Source organism: Triturus cristatus, chromosome 11 (genome assembly GCF_964204655.1).
Source record: "Triturus cristatus chromosome 11, aTriCri1.1, whole genome shotgun sequence".
NCBI lineage: Eukaryota > Metazoa > Chordata > Amphibia > Caudata > Salamandridae > Triturus > Triturus cristatus.
Genome location: NC_140594.1, coordinates 691,976,791 through 692,003,570, shown reverse-complemented (window position 1 = coordinate 692,003,570; position 26,780 = coordinate 691,976,791).

Sequence of the window (26,780 nt, the reverse complement as noted above, 5' to 3'; positions counted from 1 at the left end):
ATAGAAGAGAGAAAGCGGAAAGCCAGTATACTAAAGAAAAAATAATTATCTGGGGATAAGAGTAAGTGAAGGAGGGAGAAAGCAGATGTAGCCTGGTATCCCAGTACTGATGCCACTTGGGTGGCATTTCTCTATGTGCAACTTGTTGGTACCTAACTGTACAAGAGTGGGAACAGTTCTTTATTCATTCTAAGGATACTATAGGGTCATGGTGTACATGCAAATGCCCACTAAAAACAGGGGTACCCCAATCTTGATAATAAGGAGAGCAATAGGGGAAAAAGAACGTCAATAACTCAAAAAATGTAGCTCTACCTTAACGTATATAGGTGGATCAAATGAATCTCACTGATGTGTCACCCAAGTCTGATTGTCAGCAGCCACATCATTTGGAAAAGAGCACAAACACATAGATAGAAATCTAGGGTTGAAGATAATATTTTTTATCTTTATTATTTTGATACAAAAGTTCAACTAGTGAATCTACAAATGACTCATGGGTTAAAGATGAACAACACAACAAATTTTTTTTGATAGTGATATGTACAAAAAATCAAAGTGGGCCCCCATCAGGGAATAGAGAGAGTATATGTACAATTAAATAGCAATCATATTATCAGGCACACCATACATTCGTACACAGTCAATCCAAAACATAAAGCATACATTAACTCTTCATTAAAAAATAAGAGAAAAAGCGGAGGAAAAACCTCCTCACAGTGTGAGGGTGTCTTAGGGGTTAGACACCACTAAGTCAATAAGGGGGATACACCAGATCAAAACAACGGGACACGCCGACGCGCGTTTCGGTGCAATCACCCACTCAACAGGGTGCCACCTTCTTCAGGGCGTTTTCTCTAGTTACAGGGGGCCTGCAGATAGGTGAGAATAGAAAAAATAAAATATAACAAAGGAAAAAGAAATTATATAAGCAAAAAAAGATCAAATTGAAAACTAACATCATTGATAATCAAAAATATACATTATAATTTAACAATGTTAGGGTAAATCACATTTCTTAATGATACAGATTAGTTCACAGGTCACCGATAGACCGCAGTTTAGTGGCATGCAGACGCTCACGTTGGGTTTAAAACAGAAGAAATGGATGCTAGACATTTAGACCAATAATTGGTAAACAGCTTGATGTATGAATCTAAAGTAAACTGCACAACGTTGGTCATCTCTCATGGGATGGGTAGCCCATGAGGAAACCAAAGACAGAAATCTAAGAAACTAAACGCATGCAAATGCCTTCATTCTGAATTGTAGGCCAGAAAACGCCCCTTCGCGCCTACCCGCAAGACAGACACACTCTTGAGCTGTCTGGCTGCCATGCTCAGAAGTAAATTTATAGACCCAGTATCAATAGAGAAAACCTTAATCAAAAAATAACAAACACAGCTCTTTAGAAAGCTGCGTACGCTCACTTACAGTATACACTTGAATTCATTCCGTACCTCACTCACATGACCCTAGTGCCTCACTTGAACTACCATCTCTCCCTACACCCCATCTCCACCATGCCAACCTGAGCTCTCAGTGTGATGTAGTAATCTCCCCCAGAAATGTCTTATAACTTCTTTTGGCCCTGAATGTTAAGTAGTGAGGCACATCTTGTGTGCGGACATTTGGGGTCTACCTACAGTATCAGACACAGCCAATGATCTCTTACTAGGGAAATGCAAAGGCGGTGAACCAAAGCCAGTAAAGGGACCCCTGTAAGTGGTGGCATGAGGAGCTGAAGTCATCGTAGACCTGTCTGCCCCACTTGCTTCTGGGTTCTGCCCTAAATTCCCCTAGTTACCCGTTGGTTGTTCATTTTCCAATCCCATCTCCCACACTGATGATGCTCCATAGGTCCTCACCAGTCACCTGTGTGGGAATCTAATACAACCTGTGGTCAGACTTGCATCTTCTGCCTTTTTCTAACCGTTTTTTTCACCCATGGCACTTTGTTGCCACCTATCTGAGAAACGCCTCCGCCTGTGGTCACACCATCTCATGCTTCTTGTCCTAAATCTTGGTGCCAGGCTTCTTCCTAGTGCCAACTAAATGCTCATGCACTCATTGTGCACAATGCCAAGATGGAGAGCCACCAGAAACTACAGGGAAAACAAAGTGCTGTCAGCTAATCCAGCTGCTCCCTGTCCGTCAACGGCGACCTCACGAGAGAGATCACTCAGACCAGGCTCCGTTCTGTCAGCCATTTTGGGTTCCATGGTTTCCCTCCAGGACACAAAAACAAGCCAGCAACAGCAGTGACAAGTGTGTAGGCGTGTAGAAGTCCTAGGCGTGTAGAAGTCCTTAGTAATAGGAGATATTAGGCAGGGTTGGAGCGGGATAAAAAATCGGCCTGGGCACACCAAAACAAAAGTGACCTACATTTACGTATTGCCTTTCTGCAAAACACTGCTTCAGCGAAGTTTTGTGAAAAGAAAGGGGGTGGGAGGCATGTTTCATTAACTTCACTTAGTAAAAAATGCACAGATTAGTTCACACTGCTGAGCCACACATGAATTCAAGTCAGACCACTTCTGCTCAGACCCTCTGCCCCCGCTCAATCAGCATACATTAATGGACCGGCCCAGCGAGAGAAAGGGAGTGATACCTCCGCCCATCTGCCTCTAGAAAGGCCCCTCAGCCCCCACTGGGCCGCTGGCTGCATCCTAACAGCACAGACAGCTCCCAGTCTGCCCAAGCTAAAACTCGGCTACCGGCCCTTCGGCCATTTCTTGAGTGCACGCATTACCAATCCGATCCTGATGCCCGGGGTTACCGAATTCGAGGCAAGAACCTTGGAAGGATCGAAACCTAGTTTAGATAGTGTACCTCCTTGGAAGAAGTACATTTACTCAACCAGAGGGAGAAGTGTGGGTCTCTCTAAAAGGGAGACACATAGAACTGTAGAATGTGGCTGCTGCTGTTCTTTTTCTGGAAGTGCTGAATAAAAGGCGAGAGGCATTTGGGACTGAACAAGAGAAAGAAGAATCATCTGCAGTCCTTTGTATTATCTGCTTCCCCTGAGCTCTCACTTTGAATTACCCAGCCACAACTGGCGCTTTGTGAACCACAGGTCTAACGTGGACTTAGGTTTCATGTTTCAGGAGGTCTTGTAACTACTTGAAATACAGTCTTCCGAACCTCATCCGGTTGGCTGTCTCTCAGTCACTGGATACTGGTTGCCCACAAACCCTTTTAGAGGTGTATGCTCCCCTGGTGCCAAGTAAGTTGCTGACATGTTTGATAGTTCTTGGTGGTGGTTTGTCATGTGTTGCTCACCTAGTAACTTACATTTGAGTCCAACAACTCCTTTCTATCTTCCAGGCCGTATGCCTCAGTGATCTGCGATCTGTGGCAGAGACACAGTCTTGGGGAATCCATAAATGAGTTTCAGTGAGGCATAGTGATGCAGCATCCAGCCCTTATGTTTCTTTGAGTACGGTTCATCCACTTAGGGTTGAGGGGAAGGGAGAGTGCAAAGGCCAACATGGCCAGTCCTCTATTCATGGACTAGGGCAGGTCTCGGCCACCCTCTGGACATGTGAGGCAGACAGTTCCATTGCTGCTCTCTCCACAGACTAGCTTCCCACTAATGACTCTAACGCATTGTGTTCACAGCTCTTGCACCACTCTTCAGTGGAGAGGCATACCTTCCATATTACAAATAAATGTCACCATATGAGGAGGGGCCGGGCCTGGTGCCGAGTGGGAAGGAGATGCATTGGCAGCTTCTTCACAGGCCTCCAAACATAAAGCATGTCTTGTGCTCAGCAAAAACACATGTTATAGAGAACAGTGGTCCCTATTCAGGAGGAATACAGTGTGATAGATAACCATACACTTAGAATAGAATGTATGTCTTTTGTCCAGCCGGACAAGAATTTATTTTCATAGTATTTTTTAAAAGTAGTATCAAATAAAACATTCAAATGACAAGTGGGCACAGCCGTGACCAACAGAACACAAGACAGAACAATGAACACAGAATTGGCCAAAAGGCACTAGACTCAAGCTATAACACATTGTGCAATGGTGTTAAATGATTAATTTGTGTCTGTCTATACTGAGAACAACTGTACAGACCCATTTTGGCTTGCCTTTTGGCCAATTCTGTGTTCATTGTTCTGTCTTGTGTTCTGTTGGTCACGGCTGTGCCCACTTGTCATTTGAATGTTTTATTTGATACTACTTTTGAAAAATACTATGAAAATAAATTCTTGTCCGGCTGGACAAAAGACATACATTCTATTCTAAGTGTATGGTTATCTATCACACTGTATTCCTCCTGAATAGGGACCACTGTTCTCTATAACATGAAATTGCCCAAGGTCCCTGTCTTAATTCCTTTGGGTTCCCTTGTTCTGTAAAACAGCAAAAACACATTGCAGCCTTCGTGCTCCCACATGCATTCCTATGTACAGGCAAGGTGGGCGCACATTGGGAAGAAGAAAATCCGAGGGTAGAGTAGTGAAAGCCATAGCAGGAAATGGGGTGATATGGATGAAACCAGGGAAGGAAAGTATAAAAAGTAACAACTAAGAAGACATGAGAGCTACATGGGGAAGGAGAGTGGAACTGGGAGAGTGGCAGCTAAGGACCAGCAAGAGGGCTAGGGTAGGGAGTGCACAGATTGTGATAATGACGGGTGCCCTGAGAAGAGGGAAGGTGTCTCCCTTCCTACCTTTGGATAGTGAAGGATGCAGATTGATAGTATTGGTGAGGCGTCACCAAAAAGACACCAGCCCATTGGACAGTGGGTGACATTATCATTGCACATAGCCGGAAAGCATTCTCTCCTCCCTGCTGCTCGAGAGAGCGGGCATTGGTGGAGCTCAGGGGCAGGAGGCCCCCAGCGTGGGCCTGTACCACCTGTGGAGGTGACTCACTTGAGAAGTCGATGCACCTGGGGTCTTTCATTTGAAAGAGGCAAGGCCCAGTACGATGTGCAGACATCTCTCGAGACCAGGAGGTGATGAGTTGAGCGCAGTAACATGCAGCTCCCCCCCCCATCTCAGCAGTCTCATACAGATGTGTGAGCATAATGCCAATATTTTGAGGGTTCGCTGATGGGCAGCCGCAGGCGGTCAGTTGCAGTTGAGGGCAGAGGTGAGGGCGGTTCACCATTCCGAAGTAAAATTGCTGCTAGGTGAATTACGCAAAGGGGGAGGGCAAAGAAGTGCTGCTGCTAAGTAGCTGACTGTCAGTGGGGGTGGCAGGAATAATCATTTCTATTTTTTTTCCCAATACTAGTTTGTTCCCTCATTAAGGAGCTGACACGTTCAGCATGACAATGCTATTTGACACTGTAGCAGAGTACAATATACGTTACATAGGCCTGCTTACAGTCTGAAAAATCTTTATTCTTTGGTTAGTAAAAACGTCACAAAAGCATCCACAGTTGGATATGGCAAAATAAATTAATAAAACTAGAAAGCCAATCATCTCTTCCGTCACCTGGTCCCTCCCTGTTGTTTAATGTATTCTAAAAATATATGCTGTCACTTAAAAGTGGTGTGAGGATGTTAGTCACTTTGTTGCAGTATTCTTGGCAAATCTACTCCCTGATTGTCGAGCGGTGCCTCATAAAAACGCATAGTGTAGCTGCTGATTGTCTTTTTTGGAGAGCACATTTTAAAAACGAAAATGTCAAAGGAGTTTCCGCTTATGATATAGCATTGGGAAATGTAAACTAAAATGTAACAAAGATTAACATACATTTCCTGCCTTCTTCTGAAGCCACTGTATTTTTCATCACTGTCTCAAATTTCCTTACGGGGCCACACCGAGGTAGAATCTGAAAAATACGTACATCACAGGGAAAGGGTGATAAAGTCAGTTACAGATTTTTGGTTTGAGAATTATTCTTATATCCCCAAATTCAGCCAAGCAAATTGCCTCTAAACATCACCTAAATAGACCTCACGAGAAGACTGGTTAGACGCTGTATGTGTGAAAACCTTCCACGCTTCATGTATGTTTAGGTTTCAAAAAGCACAATTAGGGTGGGCTAAACATGAGTTTTGCCAAGATTCCTTATACGATTACAGGTCTGCCCATGGGAGACTTTTAAGTGAATTAAATTGGTCTTTGAGGCCGTATCTTGCATCACTATTCAAATTCTATGAGGATTTGCCTATTAATTATTCTTTAGGAAAAATGGCACCTGATCTAAACATGATTAGTGTCTGTTATGGAGTGAGTTATGGAGGGACTTATTTTCAGCACTATAATCCCTGATCATGGTGCTTTTTACAGAAGTGGTATCTCCTCATACAGGGCATTTATCAAGTCATGTTATCAAAGGTAATATTTTGTGGTAGAGAGATAAGATGTAAAAATTCATGGCGTCTAGTGTTGGGAATTCAGGAATTGACTGTACACAATTCCATACGCAAGCTTGCTGTTGCCATATTTTCCGTTGAAGTGTTGAAGGGTGCGCATCTGTGCTCGTATTGCTCCCTGTTGGAAGGTAGGTGGTGAGGTGTGGAACATGAAGTGTACATACATGTAGACAGGAGTTACTAGTATATGAACTACCAGCCATTGTAGCAGGAAAGAGGTTATTAAATCAGGTTTTGTAGCTCTGGATAGAAGTTCAGAAGTTGCCACAGAGTCTGGTGGTTGAAGAGATAACATGGGTCCAGATAGATGGTCACAACTTCATGTCAAGGAAACAAAAAAAGCAGTAGTTGGAGGGATGCGTGTCATCAAACATTACATGGAAAACAATTTATTTGGAAGGGGTCAAATTAAGTACCCATGATCCTAAAAGAGTGTGATCACCACTAAAAGTTTCTGTGCAAGAAACCTCCTACTTGCAGGCGATAGTAGTGGGAAGTGTGGGATAAGGACAAAGCTGAATGATGCTGGGAGAGTCCCACTACTGGTACGATGATAGGAAGGCACTGACTACCTCCCTTAGTCTGGATATATGAGGAGGGAATGTCATGCAATCCCTCCTAACTGTCCATTGGAGGGCTTTTAAGATTGAGCATCAGAACGTCACCACTCAACGTTAGGGCGCAAAGGAAAAGCCACGCCACACCAGTGCCTGAGAACATCATGTATTTAAGGCAACAAGGCTTTGGTAGTTTCCTCTGGCAAGCAGGATTGGGCGAGAGGATGGTGGATATGAAGCCTCCAGTGAAAGGTATGAGCCAGAAGAAGATGGGGGGGGGCAAAGGTCTGCATAAGGGTGAAAGCTGCAACAATAAAGAAATTAATGGTGGACAGAAAGGAAGATGTCTGGGGTACTTCCAAGGTGGAGAGAAAGGAACATGTCTGGGGTGCTTCCAAGGAATCCTGCAGGTAGGGTAATGTTCCCTACTCATGCGCCAGTGGAGTCCCTGGCTCCATTCCTCAATGGCCGGGTGGGTCGCCATCCTTCCATTTGCAGGTTATGTCTCTTGGCCATGGTCAATCCCAGTTTAATTAGTGATAGGCTATATAGGCCTACATAGAGATCTGTGGTGACTTGCAAGCAGATACATTTTGGATCTGAGGGTATAGTCCTCCCTAACACACTACAAAAGCAGGAGAATATGCCTCTCCAGTATAGTTCTATATTCCCACATGACCATGTAGTATGCATGAGGACACTTCCTGTACCGTGCACCGGAGGTAGGAGGAGGAGGAAACAATGTCCATCCTCTAGATCGTTGCCTTGTGAGATATGTCCTTTGGAGATATTTAAGCTGTATCAGGCAGAGACAAGTTGCTCTTGCTGAGTGACATGGTGAAGCTATTGCCTTCATCCATTCCTCATCTGTTAAAGAGCCCAGGTCATGCTCCGTGTCAGAGCACAGCTTTCCAAAAGTGTCTTCCATGTGATGTATATGTGTGTGGTATATCTGCGTCACTTTGTGTTTCCCCAGGAGTTGTTCGCCTATAGGGGATTGTATTTCGGTAGGTTCTCCAGTCCTAATACGAAGGGCGTTAATGCATGTCACACTTGTAAATAACAGAAACATTGGCTATGGTGCAGGGAGCACTCAGTCTTTATCTTGTAATAGGATTTAAGTATCAGTGATTCTATTATGCCCCCAAGCCTCGAGATTCCTATTTTATGCCACCTGTGGAGCCCGTCTAGTGCCACCACCTGTGGTAGCACAGAGCACTGCCATAGTGGTGTTTGCTCTGTACGTTTTCCAACCCACCCATGCGCTTCTAGGTGATCATCCATAGTCAGATCACTATTCATCACAGGGGGAAGCAGGGATTGCGGCTTGCCTCCATAGAGGATATGGCGAATGGGGGTCCTCTGAAGTGCCCATTTCTCTGCAGCATATGCTGGGTCCCCTTGTGTGTCATCACACCATTCATATATGATCAGTAAATGTGAGGCCCTGTGGTAGGATTCAATATCAGCAGCTGCGATACCACCCTTGCATGTGGATTTGGGAGGGAAATATTTGAGAGATCTTGGTTCAAAAGTAACTACGGAGCATGGAGTGTATTTTATGAAATAAGGATTGGTGTATGTCATAAAGCTAGTTTTGTGGTTGGTACAGGAATTGTGGGAGGGACACCATTTAAATATGGCAGATCTGCCCATGAGGGACAGAGGCAATGCAGACCATATCATTGGGTCTGCCGTCCAAGACTCTATCAGTGGACAGATGCTGCATGCCCATCCCATGTGGCTGTGGGGGCTGATAAACACTCCTAGGTATTGAAATCCTTTAGTAACAACTGCTAGTTCAGATGCCCACCTCATGTTCTGGAGATGCCCGGGGATTGGGAACACTGAGGATTTAGTTAGATTAATGAATAGGGTGGACATCTTTCCAAAGATTTGTGCTTCGTAGAGCTTTGGGACATGATCTCTGCATAAAGGGCTATTCTATTTGACACCCCAGGTCTCCACTCGAAGCCACGCATCTGTGCATCAATGCGGAACAATTCGGCTAAGAATTCTATGATGATGCCAAAAAGGAGTGGAGTCAGCTGGCATCCCTTCTGTATGCCCCTCTAGATGGCAGAATGTGCAGATAGTACACTGCCCACTCAGACACAAGTGGTGAAATCAGTATACAGGATTTGCATATAAGCTAAGAATCGGGTCCCAAAGTTGAGGGAGCAGAGGAGGAGGAATAAGTAATATCATTCCACTGTGTTGAATGCCTTCTCTATGTCCACCAGGAGTACAGCTGTGGGTCACCCCAGTACGCTGGAGAGAGCTATGGCATTGTATACTCACCTGATATTGTGTCACTCGCCATGAATCTCACTTGACCGCTGTGAAACAGTGAAGGCATCACCATAAGCAGGCAGTCTCTCAGTGCTCTGAAAATGATTTTGACCTCTGTATTGAACAAGGAAATAAGACAGTATGAGGAGCAGGTGTCCAGGGCTCATCCAAGTTTTGGGATTACCACAATCTCAGTTCTGCCGGAGTAAGGGGCAATTGTGTGGTTTTCACTGCTTCACGTATGATGTACCCTAGCAGGGTCCCCAGTCTGTGCATGAACAGTTAAAAATTCGCCTGAGAAGCCGTTGCACCTGGGCAAATTTCCTGGGTTTAACCAGTTCATGGCTGCCCATAGTTCCTCCACTGTGAGGTCGTCCTCCGGTGCCCTAGGTTCTATGTGAGTGAGAGTTCGTAGGGGCAGGTCTGTGACAAATTTGCGTGTCAGTGTCTCAGGCAGTCTGTCATGCTGGGCGTATAGTCATCAATAATACTCTGCAGAGCGTTGGGCCATAGCCCCATTGCCAGTGATTCTGACCCATATGGGTCCGTAAGGCATAGGATCCGGGTGTGTTGTCATATTCTGGAGCACAGCCGGTGGATGAGTTTGCTAGCTTTATCTCCCCACTGGTAAATGCGTGATTGCAAAGCTAACCAAATGGTTCTTGCCCCATTTAATAATGTGTGTTGCAAGACAATTTGAGTATTGGCCAGGGGCATATTACAGATATGGTGCAGTCTTCTTGTTTGTGCCATGGCACCAGGTGCAAACAAGAAAAGTGCACTGTATTAGAATGAATGAGCTGTCCCCAGGGAGACCGTAAACTTGTGCTGCCCTGGGGGCAGTGCATTCAAGTGAAATACGGAGCAGCTGAGCAGGCGGCAACCTGCCTCTACTTTTACTTATGGGCGGGTGCAGTCCCTCACTGCACCTACCTGCAGGGGTATGTTTGGGGGTCCATGAAACCCCCCTTCTCCCCCACAAGGGGCTGCCTTTAGGAAGCACACTGAAAGTCCTCCACCTTTTTGTGCTCCTCTTAAAGGCATGTTTCCCTCTGAGTCCATGTCGGTAATACGGTGCGGTGTAGAGGTAAAGTGATTCCGTCACTTTCATGGGGCCATGCCACAAATGCACATGAGGGAACCTCTTCTCATGATAGCGCTTTTGTAACGTGCGCCCGCACTATCTGTATTACAGAAGGGGATGCACACGCGACTGCGGCCCCTTCTGTAATACCATTTTGCCCCGGGGTGCTCAAAGTAGGTGCACACACTCGTTGCGACCTGGGGCACAATATATTTTAACGGGCCCAGGTTCCTATGAAACTTCTGATTTAGGCTCTCCAGGAAGCACACCTCGAGGTCTAGTATCCAAGACTTTTAATCTGTAACCATTTGCTGCTTGTCTTGTTTCTTCCAAGTCTAGTAACTAATAATAGTACCTTGGATGGTGTCCTTGAAGGCCTCCCAAACCATGCCCGACGAGGTCACGGATTCCCAATTATCTGTGAAGTATGTCTTAACTGCCCCACCTATATGTGCTCTGCATGCTTTGTCCTGGAGGAACAAGGGGCAAGTCTCCATCCCATCGGAGGTCTTTGCCGGCTAGTGCTCACACAGAGTTCCACTAGGGAATGGTCTGAAAGAATGTGGGCTAGGATTTTTGCAGTTGTTGCCCTGTATATTTCTGTTTTGGGCAGCAGGAAATAATCTAGCCATGAAAATGTTGTGTGCACTAGAATAAAATGTGTAGCCCAACTCCCTTAAGTTGTGGAGTCCCAATACATCAACCAGACATAGCGCCTCCATAAATGGCATCTTCAATGTATGATTTGTGCAAGCTCTGTCTCCCGCACTTGTTCTGTCTATGCCTTCATCTACAATCCTATTCCAGTCACCCCCCAGTCCTACAAGCCCCTCAGGGAGTTTCCCACAAGTCTCGTCAGAGTCTCCAAGGACATGCTGAGGGGTGGTGGGGCATAGACATTGTCAAGCATCAGGGGTTCCCCATTCATGAGATCCATTACCACCAGGTATCTGCCCCATTGTTCTGTCCATTTTTTGGTGACTGTGATAAGGAGGCTTCCCGTAATTAAAATGGCCACACCCAGGAAACCCCAGTGAACCCCGAGTAGTAGAGTCTCTCATAGCCGTATCGGGCCAGGAAGGGCATCTTCATACCCACCAGGTAGCTCTCTTGGAGGAAGAGGACGTCCGCCATCAGTCTTTTGGCTGCTTTGAGGATTGACGACTGCTTGATTTTGTCTAGCAGACCATTGACATTCCAAGACGCTATGCAAATTTGATCATGTCTGGTCCCCTCCTCACAGTCAGCCATTTGGGAGTAGTAACAGTTTTGCCAACACCTTAAACAATAAAAAAAGTGTGCAATATTTCTTTCCTGCCCTTTCCAAGTCGTTATAACAGTGATCAAAACACTTGTGCAGAATAACAGTTATAGCGATACATAGAACAGCAAACAATAAAAAATCACAATAGTGTAACTCCGGAGTGTGGGGCAGTGTGGGAAATCACAAGGATAGTATGTAGGCCAGGCAGCTGTCAATCAGTGTAAGCTCCCACCTAGGGGGTCGATGTAATACAATCCCCAATACAGTGCCAAATACATAAATCTATGCTACCGTAATGACCTGCAATTATACATCCTAGAATGCGTGTAATAAATCCGGGAGACTGGGGGTATCCTTAAAAGCTCAGTGGTATTTTCCAAATGTAAGCAAGCAGTCCGTGTGTATGTGGGGGAGAGTATGGGGGAGCATCCATGTTTAATCCTGTGTGAAGTGAAGAGGTAGTGCTTCCTGCTCTGACTATCAATAGGGAGTCTGGGGGCTATGGATCCTCTCTGCTCGATGAGGGGTGGGCATTAAAGTCCTGTTTTAGGAGGATTTTCAAATCAGTAAGTCAGTGCCCCCCTCCCCCACAGCAGCATTATTCAGATGCACCTGGGGCTCCAACAGTAATAATGGATCAAGCTGGGGCATCACATTTATCCTGTAGTTTGAGCAGATAAGTGTCCCATAATGTGGCTACTTCTCCCCGTGCTATGAGATCATGTGTCATAGCGTCTACCTCAGCAGTTGCTCACCTATGCACAACCAAGAGCCAGCAGATGATCACTGGTGGTTGCGCTGCTTTCCAGGACATGGCTATGAGGCGCCCAAAGAGGGCCATTGCCAGATCAGCGAGTTTCAGGGAATGTTTGGTGTTTTTTGTGAACTTAGTGATCCCAAGCACGCAGATCATGGGGTCAGGCATTAGGGGCACCATTTGCACAATAAACACAAACTCCCCCCTCCTCCTCCCTATACCTCAGTAGCATGAAGTATATCTCGTGGGTCACTGCAGTTCCCAATGCCATCTGGGCACCAAGTCCGACAATCCACAAGTGGATCCCTTCCCAACTTTTCAAAGCCAGTGCCTCGCCCTTCAGCCACAGTAGGCTGCAAGCACTCAGAGGGGCCTCAAATGCTGTCTTGTGGCCCCTGCACCATTCTGCCTCTCATTAAATTGTTCCATTGCCTCAGTATTCTGTTGTGCATTCCATCGTCCAACAGCCCCCCATTCACTCTCTCTCTGGGAGCGATGCTAATCAGGTCTTTGTTGGTTCAAGGTCCACTGGTCGATTGTTGACCTCTCCCAATGGCTTCGCTGACACTCACTCCACTCGGTCGTGGATTTGCTGTGACTCCTCGACTTTATTGGGTCAGATTCCCCAGGATAAATGAGAGCAATTTCTATTCCGTCCTCCATTGCGAGATCACAGTAGGGAAGCATGGGGGCCCACAGATGAGCATAAAGGACCTTACGTTTAGCAGGGTAGAGCAGCATATAGTGGATATTAAGGTTTTGCAGTTTTTTCTTTGTCTCTGTGAAGGATTTACATTGCTGTTGGACCATTTTAGTATAATTCTAGAACAGTAATATTTTGTTGGATCGCTACATCAGAGACTCATGGGTGCATACATGGCATAATATGGCATCTCTTTCATGGATGTTCAGTATACAGATAATAAAAGGTCTATCTGGGGTGGTCTCAGGGTCAGGGCCCAGTGTACCCGCTCAACAACAAAACAGTGCATCCAATGGCATAATGGAGCATAGCCACTGGTGTACAAATGCCTCAAGGATGACCCTTCACAACCCTCTGGGAATCCTATCAGGCAGAGGTTTTTCCTCCAGGCTCTCCCCGACACATTTGTTGCATCGTGAATGCTGTGTCCTCCACCCCAATACTCTGACTTCTGTTTCGACAATCCTGTCCACCGCTCGGTAAAGGTCCTGGAGCAACAGCATGATATCCATCCTCATCGTGCCAATCTTGGCCTCAACCATGTTTCGTGACTTATTGAGAGAAGTAATAATCATGGTGGTGTCGGCTATAGCTCCATTTCGCCGAGGATTGGTGAAGGATCTGTGAGCTTCGTAGAGGGGTGGGCGAACTTATCTGGAATCCCCTGATTGCCCTACGGGGGGATGATAATGTTGGTCATGGCTGCCACTCACAGGAAAGAGCACCACTGAGTCTCTGTCTATACCCAGCCGGTGACAGACGCCACCACCCATAGTCAGCCAGGGTGCACCCCAGGGCGGCACAAGCAGTCCCACAGGAAAGCATCTGATGTCAGAGCAGCAGAGGCCCCAAGTCCTGTCAGGCTGATATTGTCCGTTGCCCCAGGATGTCTGTGGTGCAGGTGTTTGTGATCTCAGACTTGTTTGATGACCATGATCAAGGGTGTGTGTAGTTCCCCCAATCAAGGGATCTGCAAGCGAGGTATCCTCAGAGGGGCAGGCAAAGTCGGGCTGGCCCTTGCCGTGCTGCACCCTTAATGTGCAGGGCCCATTTCCATCAAAGGAATCTGCCCAAGCTGCCATCCTGCTTGCCCCTGGGTCCTCCGCCACACCCCCTTTCCTGCTCCGGGCAGCGTTGGGGTCCCTCAGCACTGATGCCAGAGTGGCCACAGCCCTCTTCTCCCCAGGACATGCAATGCACTCAGGTCCTCTCCTGATGGAGCTGATTGCTGAGGCTGCTGTTTGCTTCGCTTGCTGCTGCAGGGACACCCTAGCCTGTTGGGCTGCAGACTCCTCAGTAGCAGCATCCCACTGGTTCCCTCCTGGCCCGCAATGGGCCCCAGAACAACCATCCGCTGCACTCCACCACCAGATCAGTGGTAAATGGTGACATTGAGGCAGGATAATACAGGATTTTAATGCAGGTGGCACAGAGCTATTTTAGATTGTGGCCAACATCTTTGGCGTCCAGACCTATACCTCTGTTGACCACAACTAGTATGCCTTGGGAGAATAGCTAGCGGTTTACAGTTTACAGTCCTTTTCTACAAATTAAAAAACATGTTGTAGGGGGTAAGATCTGGCAATTACAAGTTTTACAATACCTGGACTATTTTTGAATGAGTTGTATATATTTTTCATTCTTTTCTTATGGGTTTAACTCGAAATGTCCTTTGCAATTTAGATTCCCAAAAAAGACATGGGTTTGTGGACAGAATCAAACAATCAGAGAAGGGTTTTCCTTAGTATCCATTTAAAGATAATTGAACCTAACTTTCCTTTCCCTTTCGAAGTAATGCTAATTTTTTATTTTTTATTTTGTTAAAAAGGTTCATTCAGGTTCCCATAACTCACATACATTTCTAAGAGCACATACATAAGAGTCAATTCCTCAGACCTGAAAAGGAGACTGGACTCCTCTGCTTAGGTAAGGACGAGAACAATGATGCCAAGGCATTTCGGGTCATAAGCCATGCACACTATTCTCAATATTCTCAAAGGGGAAGGGGTCCTCGTGGTATCCTTCCACTTTGAGAATCGTTTGGGTGACCCCAGGCAAGAAGGCAGCGGTCCAGAGGAGCGCTACCTGCTCTCTCAATGTCTTCCCAAATTAAAAGCTATAAAATATATATATATATATATATATATATATATATATATATATATATATATATATATATATATATATATATATATATATATATATATTACCTACTGGCGATAGCCAGTAGGTAGTTATAGTTAGGACCACGTTTCCATAGGAAAACCTCAACATTCTATTTTGAATAACTTTGGCGCCGGTCGACGAATCCTCGCAAATTTTTCAAAATAGGTGGGGCGCTACGCTCCGCTCCTACCCTGAAAGTCTCGGGGGGATCCGTCAAGCGGGGGCTGAGATAAAAGGGGGGTCCCAAAACGCGTTTTTCCCATGCATTTTTCCATAGGACCTTTAGAACGAGCTACAGCCCGAACGGCTGAACAGAATTACTCAAAATTTGGCAGAGAGGTAGTCCCTAGGTCAAGGAAGTGCCTTTTGTAGGTTTGGTGTAAATCTGTTCAGTAGATTCTGAGAAAATAGCCTTTAAATCAATATATATATCTGAGCCAGCTTACGGTACGCTTACCGTACGCTTACGGTAAGCGTACGGTGGCGTGCGCGAGCGCGATTCTGATTGGCTCTTAGATCTTAGTAAACATTCGAATCGGCCGAAACCAGGAAGCGGCGGCCGCCATTTTGTCTCTCGCACTGACAGTGATTTTTAAAATATCAAGCCCAAAAACATGTAAAGGGGCTGTTTTGACAACTCCCTCCCACATAGTCATGTTGAGGGAGTCCCCAAACATCCCCCAAGTGCAAAAACGGTTTTATTTTTTTTTCGGCAATTTCGCGGGGTACGCTTACCGTACGCTTACCGTAAGCGTACGGTAAAAAAATAAAAATAAAAAAAACACTATCCACACTTACCCCACCCCCTGTGCTTTTGGTGGCCGAAGGCCACCAAATGTACAGGGCTTATGTTAAGGGCAAAAAACACTATCCACACTTACCCCACCCCCTGTGCTTTTGGTGGCCGAAGGCCACCAAATGTACAGGGCTTATTATAAGGGAAAAAAACTTAGCATTTAAAAAACCGTACTAATTCACTGAAAAAACCATAGGTTTCACACACGTTATAGTTAGGAATTAGCATTTAAAAAACCTTGCAAATTCACTGAAAAAACCATAGGTTTCACACATGTTATAGTTAGCGGAAATTTTACTGATAAAAAACCAGTGAAATTCCCCCGTTATAGTTAGCGCAGGCAACTATAACTCACGCGACTGCAATCTTCTGCTGATGACATATGTGTCTTTATGAAAAAAAAATATTTGTAATATATGTATAGCTAAAAATGTATGGAAGAAGACATGGGCAAATAAGTGTCTAAATACAGTATTAGCATCAGCAGAGGATTGCAGTCGCGTGAGTTATAGTTGCCTGCGCTAACTATAACGGGGGAATTTCACTGGTTTTTTATCAGTAAAATTTCCGCTAACTATAACATGTGTGAAACCTATGGTTTTTTCAGTGAATATATATATATATATACATGTTTTTTTAAAGGATCACATTTGCTGCCACAATAAAAAAAATATATATACGTATATACATATCTATTCACTGAAAAAAACACAGATTTCAGGGACGTTATAGTTGGTTATTTCACTCGTACAACACCAGAGAAATTCGGCCGTTTTAGTTAGTTGAGCTAACTATAACTCGCACCCCCGCAATACACTCTGATGACGTCACATATTACATCATTCATGACATGGTCAGTGACATCACTGATGACATCTCAAATGACATCCCTGATGACATCATCCAGTGACTCTGTTTCTGTAAAGTTTAGATACGTTTTATATATGTATATGCTAAGTTGTATTGAAGAATGAGTAGGTGTATAAGTGTCTCAATGGATGATTTAGTAGGTGCGTGATAGACTGTATAAGTGAGTCTTTAAACGTGTCATACTGAATGCATGGGTTAGTGACTAAACTGTGTGAATGTCTGTATCAGTCTGTCAGTGGGTGTGTAAGCGGCTGCGTGGGTTGGTGAGTAGCTACATGAGTCTGTCTATGGGTTATTGATTGATTGTCTGAGTATATGTATGGGTGGCTGAGTGTCTGTCTGTGTGGGTGGGTGGGGGTGTGTGACTCTGTGCATAGATATGTGAGTGGGTGATTCACTGAGTGTATGGTTTCAAGAGTGCCTCTGTGAAGGGCTGTATGGGTGGGTGAGTGTGTGAATGGGTGTGTTGGTGAGTGAATGGATGTCTTAGTGGTACATATGTGAAAGGCAGTATATGTGAGTGTTGAAGTATATAAATTACTATAGGTGAGAGTGAGTGATTATGGCTGTATGGATGAGTGTGTGCTTGTATCAGTGATTGTATAAGAGAGTAAGTATGTGTTAGTATCTGTATGAATAAGTGAGGTGGTGTGTGTATTAGTTTTTAGGTGTGTAAATGGGAGTGTGATTGGTTCTTTACATGACTGATTAGGTGTGTGAGTATCTATGGATGAGTGGCAGTGTGTGAGTTTCTGTATCGGTGTATGATTGCATATGATAGTGCTGTATTGATGAGTGACTGCATGTATGAATGACTGTATGGGTGAATGAGTGGATCTGTGTGTGGACCTAGGAATCAGTGAGTGGGTATGTAGTGACTGACATTGGTGTGTCTATAGTTTTGAAAAAGGTAGTCTGTATTTTAGAGTGGGTGTATCGAAGGTTATATTAGGGTGTGAGGAGGTGCATCAGATTATCACATGGATGATGTCATCAGTGATGTAATTTGAGATGTCATCAGTGATGTAATTTGATATGTCATCAGTGATGTCACTGACCATGTCATGAATGATGTAATATGTGACATCATCAGTAGTGCATTGCGGGGGCACGAGTTATAGTTAGCTCAACTAACTATAACAGCCAAATTTCTCTGGTTTTGTATGAGTGAAATGTCCAACTAACTATAACATCCCTGAAACCTGTGTTTTTTTCAGTGAATTTCAAAGGTTTTTTAAATGCTAATTTCTAACTATGCCTACAGAGGTAGGACATGTTCAGAAAGAGGAAGAAAGGCACAAAAGAAGCAAGAGAGATGCAGAAAGAGGCAGCAGAAGTCCAGAAAGAGGAAGAAAGGTACCGAAAGAAGCAAGAAATATGCAGAAAGAACCAACAGAGGTTCAGAAAGAGGCCGTGTTGCAAAGTCATCCTGTGCAATGGGCACCCCCCAGCATTTTGCTGACTGGTACTGGTGATAACGGACTCAGACTGACCCTGGGCTCTGCCTAACCTGGTCCGGAGCCAGTGCTATGCTGACAGACACTTCGAATACAGTGAAAACACCTACATACACTAGGGTACACTATGGGAGGGGTACCCCTGTGATTGGCATGACCACCCCTGTAAGGCCCTAGTACATAATAGGGCAAGGGGATTAAAACTACCTCTGTGTCCCTAGCATATAATAGGGCATGGCAGTTTAGAGGCCAGCAGCCCTTTTCTCCACTTGCATGTGTGCACTGCTGAGCCTGAGGTCAGTTTAAATGTAGCCCTGTGTGTGCAGAAAGAGGCAAGAGAGGTGCAGAAAGAGGGAAGAAGGGTGCAAAAAGAGGCAAGAGAGGTGGAGAAAGAAACAAGAGAGGTGCAGAAAGAAGCAACAGAAGTACAGAAAGAAGCAACAGAGGTGCATAAAGAGGGAAGAGGGGTGCAGAAAGAGGCAAGAGAAGTGCAGAAAGAAGCAAAAGAGGTGCAGAAAGAGGCAAGAGAAGCTCAAAAAGAGGCAGAAGTGGTGCAGAAACAGGCAGAAGAGGGAACGGGTGCAGAAAGAGAGAAGAGGGGTGCTGAAAGAGGCAAGAGGGGTGCAGAAATTTTCAAGAGAGGTACAGAAAGAAGCAAGAGCTGGTGCAGTAAGAAACAACAGAGGTGGAGAAGGAGGCAAGAGGGGTACAGAAATAGGGAAGCGAAGAACAGAAAGAGGCAAGAGAGGTGCACACAGAGGCTTGAGGGGTGCAGAAATTTGCAAGAGAGGTACAGAAAGAAGCAACAGAAGTGCAGAGGCAAGAGGGGTGAAGACAGAGGCAAGAGAGGTGCGGGAAGAGGGGTATAGAAAGAGGCAAGAGGGGTGCAGAAATTTGCAAGACAGGTGCAGAAAGAAACGAGCAGTACAGATAAAAACAAGAGAGGTACAGAAAGAGGCAAGAGGAGTTCAGAAAGAGGCAAAAGAAGTACAGAAAAAAGCAACAGATGTGCAAAAAGAGACGAGAACTATAGAAGGAGGCAAGATAGTTGCAGAAAGAGGCAAAAGATGTGCAGAAAGAGGGAACAGGGATTCAGAAAGAGGTAAGAGAGGTACAGAAAGAGGGAAGAAGGATGTAGAAAGAGGTAAAAGGGCTGCAGAGAGAAGCAAGAGAAGTCCAGAAAAGAAGCAACAGAGGTGCAGAAGGAGGCAAAAGAATTGCAGAAAGAGGCAAGAGAATTGAAGAAACAGGCACAAGACGTGCAGAAAGAAGAAAGAGCAGTGCAGAAAGAACCAACAGAGATGCAGAAGGAGGCAAGGGGGTGCAGAAAGAGGAAAGAGCAGTGCTGAAAGAAGCAACAGAGGTGCTGAAAGAGGCACGAAGGGTGCAGATAGAGGCAAGAGAAGTATAGAAAGAAGCAACAGAGGTACAGAGAGAGGCAAGATAGGCGCAAAAAGAGGGAAAAGAGGTGTAGAAAGAGGCAAGAGAGTTGCACAAAGAGGGAAGAGGTGTGCAGAAAGAGGGAAAAGGGGCACAGAAAGAAGCAAGTGAGGTGCAGAAAGAGGCAAGTGAGGTGCAGAAAGAGGCAAGAGAGGTGCAGAAACAGGCGAGGGAAGTACAAGAGGAGGCAAGAGAATTGCTAAAAGAAGCAACAGCGGTGCAGAAAGAAGCAAGAGAAGTGCGGAAAGAGGCAGGTGAGATGCAGAAAGAGGCAAGAGAGGTACAAAAAGAGGGAAGACGAGTGCAGAAAGAGACAACATGGGTGCAGAAAAAAAAGACAGGTACAGAAAGAAGCATGGGAAGTGCAGAATGAAGCAACAGGTGTGCAAGAGGCAAGAGAAGTGCAGAAAGAGGCAAGAGAGGTGCAGAAGGAGGCAAGAGAACAGAAAGAGGCAAAAGAGGTACAGAAAGAGGGAATAGGGGTGCAGACAGAGGCAATAGAGGTGCAGAAACAGGTAAGAGGGGTACATAAAGAGGCAAGAGGGGTGCAGAAATGTGCGAGAGGTGCAGAAAGAAGCAAGAGCAGTGCAAATGAACCAACAGAGGTGCAAAAAGAGACAAGTGAGGTGCAGAAGTAGCAAGAGAACTGCAGAAAAAGGCAAGAGAGTTGCACAAATAGGAAAAAGGGGTGTAGAAAGAGGGAACAGGTGGGTAGACTACCGCAAGAGAAGTACAGAAAGATGGAAGAGTGCTGCAGAAAAAGGCAAGAGGGATGCAGAAATTTGGAACAGAGGTGCAGAAAGAAGCAAGAGCAGTGCAGAAAGAACGAACATCAGTGCAGAAAGAGGCAAGAGGGTTACAGAAAGAGGCAAGTGAAGTGCAGAACGAAGCAAAAGAGTTGCAGAAAGAACCAACAGAGGTGCTAAAAGAGGCAAGGTCAGTGCAGAAAGGGTTAGGAGAGTTGCACAAAGAGGCAAGAGGGGTACAGAAAGAGGCAGAAGGGGTGCAGAGAGAAGCATGAGAGGTACAGAAAGAAACCAAATAAGTGCAGAAAGAAGGAACAGAGGTGCAGAAAGATGCAGGAAAAGTGCAGAAAGAGGCAAGAGAGTTGCAGAAAAAGCAGAAGAGGTGCACAAAGAGGGAATAGGGGCACACACAAAGGCAAGAGAGGTACAGAAAGAACCAACAGTGGTGCAGAAATGTGCAAGAGAGTAGCAGATAGAAGCAAGAGCAGTGCAAAAAGAAGCAACAGAGAAGCAGAAAGAGGCAAGAGGGCTGCAGAAATAGGGAAGCGAAGTGCAGAAAGAGGCAAGAGAGGTACACACAGAGGCACGAGGGGTATTAAAATTTGTAAGAGAGGTGCAGAAAGAAGCAACAGAAGTATAGAAAGAGGCAAGGGGGTGGAGAAAGAAAGAAAAGAGGTGCAAAAGAGGCAAGAGGGGTAAAGACAGAGGCAAGAGAGATGCAGAAAGAAGGAAAGGGGGGCAGAAAGAAGCAAGAGGTGTGCAGAAATTCGCATGACGGGTGCAGAAAGAAACAAGAGCAGAACAGAAAAAACCAAGAGAGGTGCAGAAAGAGGCAAGAAGAGTGCAGAAAGAAGCAAAAGAAGTACAGAAAAAAGCAACAGATGTGCAGAAAGAGACGAGACCTGTAGAAGGAGGCAAGAGAGTAACAGAAACAGGCAAAATATGTACAGAAAGATGGAAGAAGGATGCAGAAAGCGGCATGAGGGCTGCAGAAAGAAGCAACAGAAGTGCAGAAAGAAGCAAGAGAAGTCCAGAAAAGAAACAACAGAGGTGCAGAAGGAGGCAAGAGAGTTGCAGAAACATGCACAAGAGGTGCAGAAAGAAGAAATAGCAGTGCAGAAGGAACCAATAGGGGGAGCAGCCATTACAACGCGGTTATTACCATGCTGTGCAGTTACATCGCATGCGTTACAACGCATGCGATGTTACAACGCTATGCCATTAGAACGCAAGTCTGTACATCGACTTGCGCTAGATGGCGTGCTAACATTACAAATAGTGTAGTTTACTATCCCAACACCTTCCCTACTGTTAAGTGGATTGGAGTTGGAATAGTAAATTACACTTTTTTAATGTCAGCACGCCATCTAGCGCAAGTCGATGTAAAGACTTGCGTTCTAATGGCATAGCGTTGTAACATCGCATGCGTTGTAACGCATGCGATGTAACTGCACGCGTGGTAAAAACCTGCGTCGTAATATCATACATCCAACCAATAGAGATGCAGAAGGAGGCAATAGGGGTGCAGAAAGAGGCAAGAGCAGTGCAGAAAGAACCAAGAGATGTGCAAGAAAAGGGAGGAAGGGTGCAGAAAGAGGCACATAGGGTGCAGAAAGAAGCAACAAAGGTGCAGATAGATGCTAGAGGGGTGCAGAAAGAGGCAGGAAGGGTGCAGATAGAGGCAAGAGAAGTACAGAAAGAAGCAACAGAGATACAGAAAGAGGCAAGATTGGTGCAAAAAGAGGGAAGAGAGGTGAAGAGAGAGGCAAGAGAATTGCACAAAGAGGAAAGAGGGGTACAGAAAGAGGCAAAAGGGGTGCAGAAAGAAGCAAGTGAGGTACAGAAAGAGGCAAGAGAGGTGCAGAAAAAGGCAAGAGAGGTGCAGAAAAAGGGAAGATCGGTGCAGAAAGAGACAACAGGGGTGCAGAAAGAAACAAGACAGGTACAGAAAGAAGCATGGGAAGTGCAGAATGAAGCAACAGAGGTGCAGAAAGAGGGAAGAGAGGTGCAGAAAGGGGCAAGAGAAGTGCAGAAAGAAGTAACAGATGCAGATAGAGGCAACGGGGTGGAGAAAGAGGAAAGAAGGAAGCAGAGAGAAGCAAGAGAGGTACAGAAAGAAACAAAAGAATTGCAGAAAGAAGGAACAGATATGCAGAAAGAGGCAAGAGGAGTGCAGAGAGAGAGAAGAGGGGTGCAGAAAGAGGCACACGTGATGCAGAAAGAGGCACAAGAGCTGCAGAAAGAGACAAAAGAATTGCAGTAAGAAGAAACAGAGGTACAGAAAGGGGCAAGAGGGCTGCAGACAGAGGCAAAAGGGGTGCAGACAGAGGCAAAAGGGGTGCAGAAAGAGGCAAAAGGGGTGCAGAAAGAAGCAAGTGAGGTGCAGAAAGAGGCAAGAGAGGTGCAGAAAGAGGCAAGAGAGGTGCAGAAACAGGTGAGGTAAATGCAGAAGGAGGATAGAGAATTGCTGAATGAAGCAACAGAGGTGTAGAAAGAAGCAATAGAAGTGCAGAAAGAGGCAAGTGAGATGCAGAAAGAGGCAAGAGAGGTGCAGAAAGAGGGAAGATGAGTGCAGAAAGAGACAACAGGGGTGCAGAAAGAAACAAGACAGGTACAGAAAGAAGCATGGGAAGTGAAGAATGAAGCAAAGGGTGCAAGAGGCAAGAGAAGTACAGAAAGAGGTAACAGAGGTGCAGAAGGAGGCAGGAGAGGTACAGAAACAGGTAAGAGGGATGCAGAAATTTGGAACAGAGGTGCAGAAAGAACAAACATCAGTGCAGAAAGAGGCAAGAGGGTTACAGAAAGAGGCACGTGAAGTGCAGAACGAAGCAAACGAGTTGCAGAAAGAACCAACAGAGGTGCAAAAAGAGGCAAGGGCACTGCAGAAAGGGTTATGAGGGGTGCACAAAGAGGCAAGAGGTGTACAGAAAGAGGCAAGAGAGGTGCAGAGAGAAGCATGAGAGGTACAGAAAGAAACCAAAGAAGTGCAGAAAGAAGGAACAGAGGTGCAAAAAGAGGCAACTGGGCTGCAGACAGAGGCAACAGGGGAGCAGAAAGTGGGAAGAGGGGGTGGAGAAAGAGACAAGGGGGTGTAGAAAGAAGCAAGAGACCTGTAGAAAAAACAAAAGAAGTACAGAAAGAAGGAACAGAGATGCAGAGAGAGGCAAGATAGGTGCAAAAAGAAGAAAAAGTGGTGCAGAAAGAGGCACGAGGGGTGCAGAAAGCAGCAAGAGAAGTGCAGAAAGAAGCAACAGAGGTGCAGAAAGAGAGAAGAGAGGTGCAGAAAGGGGCAATAGAAGTGCAGAAAGAAGTAACAGATGCAGATAGAGGCAACAGGGATGGAAAAAGATGCAAGAGGGAAGCAGATAGAAGCAAGAGGGGTGCAGAAAGAAACAAAAGAAGTGCAGAAAGAAGGAACAGATATGCAGAAAGAAGTGCAGAGAGAGAAGAGTGGTGCAGAAAGAAGCACATGTAGTGCAGAAAGAGGCACAAGAGCTGCAGAAAGAAACAAAAGAAGTGCAAAAAGAAGAAACAGAGGTGCAGAACGAGGCAAAAGGCATGCAGAAAGAGGCAACAGGAGTGCAGAAAGAGTCAAGTGAGGTGCAGAAAGAGGCAAAAGAGGTACAGAAAGTAGAAGAGATTTAATACCCACATTTAGCAATAAGTAACAGGTGACCATTCTAGGTTTGCAAAGGACCTTCCACCATGCTGTAGTTTTGTTAACGTTTGAGCAGTTTAAGCTAGAAACAAGGCTTTTTTTTGTTCAAATCTGCAGGTTAGGCAGCAGATGATGGATTATGTGGCTAATGAGGAAAATGTATAATTGTGCAAAAGTCGCTACAGTCAAACAGTTACATAATTCCAGTGGCCCTGCTCATACCTCTGACTAGGTCCAGAAGTCCTCCTCAGTGGTTCCTTCTTTTTTTGTCTCATTGAGTTCATAGTTTAGCTTCTATGGAAATGAGGAAGACTAAACCTGAGGATACCAATCCACAAAACACACTACTATACCACATAATTACTCTCTGTAACACATATTCCCACTCTACATAATTCCTATACCACATTCTTCCTCTCCACTTATTTTCACTGCACACCATACCACATAATTCCACTACACACAACGTACATCAACTCCACAAAATGCTTTTTGTGGCCCTAGGGTCCTTGTGGGACCCCCTGGGCAGGTCTAGGAGGTCAAGGTGTTTCTACCCTTCCCTCTTTTCTTGTGTTTTATCATTTGTTTTAACTGATTTCTTGTGACTCGATTTTACCGAGTCACAAGATGGCTGCCAACACTTCCTGATTTGGAGTGTTGGCAGCCAATCAGAATGAAGCTCGGGCTCGGGACCATTCACGAATCCTCCTCCGCCCTTAGATATCAATATTTATATTTCTTAAATTTCTCAGCAACTACTGAAATGATTTCTACCATTTAAAAATAAGCATGCTTTCTGAACCAAGACCTACCTTTTTGCCAAATTTGGTGTAGTTCCGTTCAGGAGTTCGGGCCGTTGTTTTGTCTAAAGTTCCTATGGAAATCAACATGGGGAAAATGCGTTTCGAGACTCCACTTTTTCCTCGGCCCCCACTGGACGAATCGCCCCAAAACTTTCAAGACAGGAGCTGACTTGAGCAAACCATTAGTTTTGAAAATTTCGCAAAGATTCATCAAACGGCCCCAAAGATATTGGTAAAAAAAAAAAACGCTTTTTGAATAGAAACAAGGTAGAGAGAAATCATTTCAAGTGTTTCCTGCTGACTGTGTTTATGCTCTTTCTACCTTATATTCTCCTTCGACGATGGGAACATCCACCTACTGTGGTTTATACAAGCATTATTGCTTCTCCTCACCCAAGGTCCATCCCATTTAGCCCTGGAAAGTTCTATTTCTTTCCTGTTTTCTCCAGCTTTGCTTCTTTCCTGTTTTCTCCAGCTTTTCTGATCGCCCTAATGAACTAGTGTCACTGGGTGCCTTTACAGACCTGTGCCCTTATCTGTGGAAATATTGCAAAGGTCCTCATGTGCCATTCAGCTGTCCAGCCACCATTCCACCTTGACCCAAGTAAGGGGGCTGATTTCTATGAAAAGCAAGGGGCTTGAGCTGCCAACCACCATGCCATGTAGGCCTGAGTTAGAGAGCTGCTTCTGATAGCATGCGATTAGTGCTCTTATACCTTCGGTCAAGTACGCGCTATATAAAACTCCCCCCCCCCAAAAAAGCATCTTCACCATAATCAGGGTGTCTGCTGAAAGAAAGTATACTGCTCACAACAGTCAAGTGGATTGATTAATAACCTTACACTTGATGCCTTCAAAATTGGTATAAACACTTAGGCCATCGTTATCAGTTGCCAAAATTTAAGTGAGGGGGTACGGGATGTTAGGAATCTCCAATTCAGGCCAATATCCCAGCATCTAAATTTTGTGAATTACCACTTGGGTCTGAAATTGCAGGATCCCTTTTTGGCTGGTTTTCCCAGATTCTAGAGACATATTTGATGACATATACCAACTTTACTGAGCAGGTGGCGAATGTCATTGGAGAAGTGTGCCAGTTGTAGGGTAGGAGTGTATGGATGGAGTCTAGTGTGGAGGAGGCAGTTGCCTCACTGGAAGCAGCATTATCTGTTCCTTCATGGTGCTGAAAGGGGAGTAAAATATGTCTGTGCCTCTGCATAGAGACACTCTCACTCTATGGGTTTAGTTCTAGGTAATTTTTCTTCCCAGAAATACTGAACCACTGTGTCACAGAGGGCAGGTAGAAACATGACACTAGGTATGCTAAGTCAAAGGTTTTTATTAATGGGGCCAAAGAAAACAGGAGTATAAGGGAATCCAGGCGACATCGTCTTCAGGCGGATGGTTTTCTCCTCCTTGGCATCTTCACTGGACGGTGGTAGGGCAGATACTCTGGTAGAAGAGGGGAAAGAAAACAAGGAGATGCACTCCGGTTAGTGCTCCAGTTGCTTAACATTGCAAGAGGGAGGGAATGTGAAGGGAGGCAGCAACAGTCAATTTCTAGGAAGTTGTGGGAGGAGGGACTGTCACCAGAGAAGATAGGGAATTACGCAGCGCGTCTTGAGAGGGTACCTCACGGACTGTCTAGGTTCCCTGCTCTCTCCCGCCTCCCAGTAATACCACACTCAACCTCCCGGGTCCCCGGAAGCGGGCATGCACCTTTTCTAGCCACGTTCCTCCTGGAGCGTGGCGCTGCATAAAGTCATTGGCCTCCAGGCTCTCCTTCCTCTCCCTCCGCAGGGTCTCCGCTGGCAGTTCTCCCCTTCTCACGTTGTTCTCTCTT